Below are 8,259 nucleotides of genomic sequence, written 5' to 3'. Positions count from 1 at the left end.
GGCTTTTATTTCAGAATTAGCCCGCGGTTGTGATAAAATGCTAATTCAGTTGCTTTAGTACTATGCTAAATTTCTACAAGAAACATTTGAAATCGTCATGATAGAATTGCTTCTGTTTTGGAACTAATCAAACAAATAGGAAGAACACAATATTCTTGCTATGATTCGCATCAAGAAACTTATAAAAATGGCAATACATGAGATCAGTTCTTACCACAAGAAGTGGATGCCTTCAGTTTTGACTCATTGAGGTAAGGAAGCAGCATCACCTGCCAGCAGGGATTCGAGGATGGGCGAGATCGGAGGAAGCTGCGCCATGCGTGGAGGAGGGCTCATGGCATGACCTATCCACCTCGAGAATAACAACAAGCAAGCATGCACAACTGTTACCCCTGCCCTCGACCAAACCTCATTGCCTACTGGAAGGAGCGGCTATGGTGGCTCGATGGCATGGCTGTGCTACATGTCATCCAACAGATTGGCGATGGTGCGACGCTAGTTCTCCCCAACCCTCACTTCTCTGTAAATCTTCCACGAATTGCGTTATCTGGAAGCAACACACAACCTGTTGAAGATACTAGGGGACGGCGGCCAGCTCGCACACAACCTCCAATGACGCAGGTGCGGCACTGGGAGGAGGAGGGCGTTGGATTATGCAGGAACGACATCGGAGAAGGACTGCAAGGTCAGGAGGATCCGGCCTACCACGCTCGTTGCCTCTCAACGTCCACCTCTTTAAGGAGAACATGAGCAAGGGAGAAAATCGGTGGCTACATCCTAGGAAAGGAAAGAGAGCGGGAGAGATGAAGGGGATTGACGTCCATGCATATGTTTCCTTTTCCTGGTTTGTTTTCCTTTTTCTTTTCTTCCCTTTTTACGTGTGTACCGAAGAATCTCTAATCAATCTCTAAAAAATCAAATCTAAGTTAATCAACTATACCATAAGTTCCTCAATCGCATTAATTAATATTTTGGGCAAGGTATGGAAACGTTAATTAATGTAATTTTTGAGAAGTATGGAAATATTATTTAATGTGATTGAAGAACTTATGGTATAGTTGATTAATTTAGATTAGATTTTTTAGAGATTGATTATAGATTAATCATAATTGATTTTTTCACATAAATACATTACGAATAAATGGAAGGAGTATCAGACGTGGTTTGGTTTTAGCATGAAAGGGGTGGTGGGAGGTGAGACAAAAATAAACCAGACAAAAATAAACTGGACGAAAATAAACCAGGACTATTCAACCAACTCGTCCATTAGAAGTAGAGATAACGAGATGCACTGTCAGTATTACATGACTGACTGACGTATAGCCGGCAGGTCCGCTCTGAATCCATGGATACATTCACAGCCAGCTATCCGGGAGTCCAATGTTCTGGAACCTAAAGGACGAGCCCTTGCCCCCCTTGCCGGCCGTGATCTCCGGCCCGTCACCATCGATCTCCTCCTCGTCGCCTTTGGACGACAGCATGAGCAGCGGCGGCGCTGGCGGCGGGGGCAGGGTGAGGGCGCCCTCGTCCCACATGAGGAAGTGCAGCGTGATGGGGCGGAGCGCGTGGCGGTGCAGCAAAAGCTTCTGGCTCAGCGACACGGTGTCGTAGCACCTGACGTCACCGGCGGTGGAGACCATCCACGGCAGCACCTTCTCCCCTCCCACCCTCGACACCACCAGCAGCCTGCCCGCCCGCTTCACCGCCCGGTGCAGCTCGATCAGCCCCGATTGAGTCGACGCCACGCCCGGCGTGCTCTCGTCCGCCACCGATGACACGTAGATGAACCCCTCCTCGGTCCGGCTGATGGCGAAGCCGAGCCTAGTGTCCCCCTGCCGCAGCACGATCTCCACCGCCATCTCGCCGCCGGGGCCCGATGGCGCATACCACAGCCGCACCGCGCGCACCACGCCGATGTCCACGCCGTGGTAGTCCTCGAACCCGTACAAGCTGACGTTGGACATGTTGGCCAGGTCGAACAGGGACCCCATGTTCACCGTGGACACCGCCGTCTCGCCGGAGATCTTGGTGAGCAGCGCCTCCGTCTGGACGCTGGCAAGCTCGACGGGGACGCCGGAGGCACGGGACGAGGCGAGCCAGTCATCGGCGCGGGTGAGGGTTTCGTCGAACGTGTTGTAGCGGGTGTGGGTGCCGTCCGTGGCCTTGGGCAGCAGCAGCAGCGACAAGAATTGTTCCAAACCCTAATCTGTTTGACATGGTATCAGATGACGCGTTCGGTCCGCGTCGTGCTTCCGTTTCCTCTGCCGCCGCCGCGTCGGTCTTCGCCGCCGCGCCGCCTCCGTCAACCCTGGCGACGGAATCACCATTCATGGCGTCTACCCCGCTCGCCTGGGCTCGTCCGTCTGCATCAGGGTCGCGTCCTCCAGCGCCCCGATCGCCCGCGCCTTAGATCGCCCGCGATGCCGCCATGGCGTCGCACGCCTTTGATCCCGCGCAACCATCCAGAAATCCATCGCTCGCGTACGGTGCTCCCATGCAGGATCGCAGCGACCCATCCCTGGCGTACGTTGCCCACATGCAGGATCGATGCGATCCATCCCTGGCAGCCGTCAACCGTGGCTACGGTGCCCCCATGCAGGATCGGGATCGCGCCCCTGCGTAGCTGCCTTACGGCGCCGCTGCGAACTCTGCTGCGCCGCCGGCCTCAGTCCCTCGTTGCACTCCCGTCCAGGTGCCGTACGGTGGGCCATATCCAGCGCCGTACGTCGCGCCATCGTCACCGTATGTCGCGCCGGCTCCGTATGCTTCGTCCTCCATGGTGCCCTACGAGGCGCCGAATGGCGCGCCCTACGCTGCCTCTGTGCCGCATGTCACGTCGCTACAGCTCTACGACGTACCTCCTACGGCGCCCTACGGTCTTCATCAACACTACCGTATGTCTCCGTCGGCCGATGCGCTGATTCCGTACAGTGCTCCTCCGACGTACGACTCGCAGCTCTCCGCATCGGTGGCTGAACCAGGAACTTTCCACTTCGCTCACCTGGTGACGGTGAAGCTCTCTGCTGACAACTACCTCCTGTGGCGCACTCAGGTGTTGCCGCTGATGCGTAGTCACTACCTTGAGGGGTATGTCGATGGTACGCTGCCGTGTCCCCCGGCCATGGTTCCGGTGCCCTCGGCCGCTGGTGGCTCCGTCATGGTGTCCAACCCTGCTCATCATTAGTGGATTGCTCAGGATCAAGCTATTCTGGGTGCCATTCAGTCCTCGCCCACACCCTCCGTCGCCGGCATGGTGGTCTTTGCCGCGACGTCGAGGGATGCATGGGCCACGCTCGACTCTAGCTTTTCCTCGCAGTCGGTGGCCCGTTCCTCTGCCATTCGTAACCAGCTGGGTGAGGTTAAGAAAAATGACCTCTCCGTCACGGCCTTCTTCAACAAGGTCAAAAGTTTGGCTGATACACTATTGTCTATTTGGAAGCCTCTTCGCGATGAGGAGTTTACTTCGTTCATTCTCAATGGGCTTGATGAGGACTATGATTCTCTCCTTGAAAACATTAATGGACGTGACACACCGATGCCTCCTCGCGATCTCTATGCACGCCTTCTCAACACCGAACAGAGGCTCGCTGCTTGCCGCTCCATTGGCGTCTACACGGAGGGCCCTTCTGCGAACGCTGCTCTCCGCGGGGGCTCCCGCGGTGCCAAGCAGAAGGCGCCGCCGACCTCAAGCAACCAGCCCCCTCCGCCCGCTCCACCTCCGACGGCTGGTCGCAAGCGGCTCCATTGCGAGGCATGTGGTGGTGGGGTTGAGTGTCAACTTGCGGCATCGAGGGGCACTTGGCGTCTCGCTGCCATCATCGCTTTAAACGAGATTTTCTTGGCATTGGGAACAATGGAAGGGCAATGAGAAGCAAGCTGCTCTCGCTACACCGGATCCCGAGTTCACTCTTTCATACTCGGTGGATCCTTCCTGGTACATTGATACGGGCACTACGGACCATTTGACGAGTCAGCTTGACAAGCTGGCCACTCGCCAGCCCTACACCGGTCACGATCAGGTCCGCACGACCAATGGATCAGGTATGCCCATCTCACATGTTGGTCAGGCATCTCTTCTTTCATGTACCACTAAAACCTTGTGTCTGCTTGATGTCCTTTGTGTTCCCTCAGTCACACGTAGTTTACTCTCGATTCCTAAATTAACTCGTGACAACAATGTGTTTGTTGAGTTTCACCCTTTCCATTTTTTTGTTAAGGACCGGGGCACGAGGGACGTTCTTCTTAGTGGTCGAGCTCGCGATGGCTTATACGCACTTGATGTGCCACGAGTCTCTCAAGTTTTCAGTGGTGTTCGGGTGTCGTCATCGCAGTGGCACTCTCGCCTTGGCCACCCCGCTACTCCCATTGTGCGCCATGTGCTTCATCGCCATCATCTTCCTGTTGAGTTGAGTAATAAGGAGTTTCTAGTGTGTGATGCTTGTCAACAAGGCAAGAGTCATCAGTTGCCTTTTTCTGTATCAAGTCATGTTGTCACGGCTCCTCTTGAACTTGTGTTTTCAGACGTGTGGGGCTATGCCCAAACTTCTGTTAGTGGTCACAACTATTATGTCAGTTTCATCGATGCTTTCAGTCGCTTTACTTGGATTTATCTTATTAAGCGCAAATCTGATGTGTTTCATGTCTTTATGCAATTTCAAGCACATGTTGAACGATTTCTTAAGCACAAAATTATCCATGTTCAGTCAGACTGGGGGGGGGGGGGGTGAGTATCATAACCTTAACACCTTCTTTCAGAATCTTGGCATCTCACATCATGTGTCTTGTCCTCATACACATCAGTAGAACGGTGCAGCTGAGTGCAAACACCGTCACATAGTTGAAACTGGCCTGACACTTCTTGCACATGCCTCTGTCCCGTTTCGGTTTTGGAGTGATGCTTTTGTTACTGCCTGTTTTTTGATAAACAGGATTCCCACACGACGCCTTCACATGAAGTCTCCACTCGAAGTGTTGCTTAATGAAACTCCAGATTACTCCCTCCTTAAAGTGTTTGGCTGTGCGTGTTGGCCGCATCTTCGTCCGTACAATAAGCATAAACTTGAGTATCGATCTAAACAATGTGTGTTTCTTGGGTACAGTCCTCTCCACAAAGGTTATAAGTGTCTTCACATCCCGCCAAATCGTGTTTACATTTCTCGTGATGTTGTGTTCGATGAGACTGTCTTCCCGTTTTCCACGCTCACATCACCCACTGATACTCCCGTCAGCGAGTTGCACTCTTTTCCAGTTTTTCCTAATCAATTTGTGGATGCTGCATATTCTCCTCTGTTGTTGCCTAACCATGGTGCAGGGACTGGACGAGGCGCTCGACTTGAGCTTCTGGATGATGATATGGCCAGAACTGCGCCAGTTGCTGCTACGCCGGATGAGGCGCTCGACGAGGCTGCCCCCGCCACTACCCCGCTTGACCCCGAATTCAATCACGCGTGCATGCCCCATGCACGAGGATCCGACGGGGTGACCGATTCGCTGGGGCCAGCGGCCTCGCTGTTGCCTGGGCTGGCCGAACCCGCGGAGCTGTCGGCCGGGCCGGCTGGACCCGCGGCGCTCTCCCCTGAGCCGGAGGCCTCGCAGGTCACCAAGTCTTCGTCGCTTGATCCGTTGACGCCGGTCACGCCCGGTCTGTCTTCGCCGACCCTGACCGTGCCACCGGATGCGCCTGTTGACTCGCCCGCCGGTGCGTCCTCCTCGCAGTTGATGGATAGTGGCTCCTCTGGTATGGCAGCTCCAGCGCCACCTCCGCCTGTCGTCCTGCGTCCCCATACTCGCAGCAAAAGTGGCAGCTTCCAACCGAAGAAGCGCACTGACGGCACTGTCGCGTGGCTTGTGGCCTATGTGGCACATGCTGAGGCTGACCCTACGACTGAATCACGACATTTTCGAGCAGCGCTTGGCATCCCACATTAGCGTGCTGCGATGGAGCAGGAGATTTATGCCCTTCAAAGAAACAACACTTGGCGTCTTGTTCCACCTCCATCTGGTGTTAATATCATTGACTCTAAATGGGTATTCAAGGTGAAGAAACATGTTGATGGCTCCATTGAGAGGTACAAGGCACGCCTGGTTGCCAAGGGATTCAAACAACGGTATGTCATTGATTATGAAGACACATTCAGTCCTGTTATTAAACCAACTACTATTCGTGTTCTTCTCTCTTTGGCTGTTACTCATGGATGGTCGCTTCGACAACTTAATGTTCAGAATGCCTTTCTCCATGGAGTTCTAGACGAAGAGGTTTATATGCGTCAGCCGCCAGGTTTTGTTGACCCTGCTCAGCCACATCATTTGTGTCGCCTTGTCAAAGCTCTCTATGGTTTGAAGCAGGCCCCGCGTGCGTGGCATGCCCGTCTTGGCGCTGCTCTTCGTGCGCATGGGTTTGTTCCTTCTACAGCAGACACGTCTCTGTTTATTCTACAGCGACCTGAGGTGACTATGTACATTCTGGTCTATGTTGATGACATCATCCTTGTCAGTTCGTCTGCTTCTGCTACAGATCGGCTTGTGTCCTCTCTTGGTGCTGAGTTTGCTGTTAAGGATCTTGGGAGACTGCATTATTTTCTGGGCCTAGAGGTTCTTCATTCTGATGGTGGCTTGACTCTTACTCAGAAGAAGTACTCTTAGGATCTCCTGCGTCATGCCGGTATGTTGCAGTGCAAGTCTGCTATGACTCCCATGTCTGCTACAGACAAACTGACAGCTCTTGCTGGTGACTTGCTTTCTCCTGAGGATGCCACAGAGTACCGCAGCATTGTGGGTGGACTGCAGTACTTGCTCATTACTCGACCAGATATATCATTTGCAGTTAACCGTGTGTGCCAGTATCTTCATACACCACGTGATTCTCACTGGTCAGCTGTTAAGCGCATCTTGCACTATGTTCGTCACACTGGTTCATATGGTCTCCATCTTCAGCCTGAGCATTCTGGACTGATCTCAGCATTTTCTGATGCCGATTGGGCTGGTTGTCCTGATGATCGGCGATCCACGGGGGAACATGCTGTGTTCTTTGGGCCTAACTTGATCGCCTGGCAAGCTCGCAAGCAAGCTACGGTGTCTCGGAGTAGTACCGAAGCTGAGTACAAAGCTGTTGCTAATGCCACAACTGAGATCATGTGGGTGCAGTCATTGCTTCGAGAGTTGAAGGTCTCCCCAACTCAGCCGCCTGTTCTTTGGTGTGATAACATTTGTGCAATATACCTTTCATCCAATCCAGTATTTCATGCCCGAACGAAGCACATCGAAGTTAACTATCATTTTGTGAGGGAACGTGTTGCTCAGAAGCTCCTTCAGATTAAGTTTGTTTCTTCGAAGGATCAGCTTGCTGATATTTTCAATAAACCCTTGCCCTTGCCTTCTTTTAAAGGATGTCGTCGCAATCTTAACCTTCTGAGTGTTTCAGGACATAGTTAAGATTGAGGGAGGGTGTTAGACTAAGTATATATTAGATATACGTGTTGTAATATAACCGGTATTCGTACGGTTCCCTCTTATAAATATATGACAGCCGTACCCACCAAGGGTATCGAGCATTGTTCCAAACCCTAATCTGTTTGACACTCCGGCACCGGCAGCAGCTCCTTCATCTTCTTCTCCCACGGGAACGTCTCGTACGCCGACGCGATCTTCCAGTCCCGCAGCGCCGCCAGCATCTTGTCGTTCTTGGAACCTTCAGTTCACGTCATCAAATCTTTCCAAAGTTAATCTAATTTGCACCCCAATTTACTTTCATCTCATGTGAGAATGTTTCACTAAATGTAAATTCGATTCAAACAGTGCAAATCTGACAGAAGAATGTGAGGTGACAGATAGAACCAGCTGCCCAAATGGACCTAGAATGGAACAGTTCCGTGGTATTTATTTAACAAACAATCGGTAGTTTACTGGAGCAGATGCAATGTTGGTATTTGGTTCTTTGGCATTCACAAGTGATCTGCAAAACAACCATATGCTTGCGAGTGGCACTTTAATTTAAATTCTGAGCTGCAAACGTTGCAACAAGCATGAGAGATCGTGCCGACGTGTTGGAGATCTGTGAGGGTTCGTAAACAAAATCATGTTGACAGAAATATAATTGTGTTGGGCAACAAGAACTTCAATGGTCTATCTTCAGCTGTAAATTTTTGCGACATCTCTGCATGCATCATCCAGATGCAGAGGCTGGGGTATATTCTTTTTTTAAAAGCTATAAACTAGAAAGGATTTTGGTTTATGACACGATGTCTTGTGATTGCCATGGCC

General features: G+C 52.0%; 1 pseudogene; it reads right to left on the bottom strand.

Annotated features, from left to right (window-relative positions):
- Window positions 1-1,355: 1,355 nt before the first annotated feature.
- LOC119299479 lies at window positions 1,356-7,694 on the bottom strand (annotated as a pseudogene).
- Window positions 7,695-8,259: the final 565 nt, after the last annotated feature.

This window comes from Triticum dicoccoides, chromosome 5A (assembly GCF_002162155.2).
Source record: "Triticum dicoccoides isolate Atlit2015 ecotype Zavitan chromosome 5A, WEW_v2.0, whole genome shotgun sequence".
Lineage (NCBI taxonomy): Eukaryota > Viridiplantae > Streptophyta > Magnoliopsida > Poales > Poaceae > Triticum > Triticum dicoccoides.
This window is presented reverse-complemented; position numbering and strand designations above follow the sequence as displayed.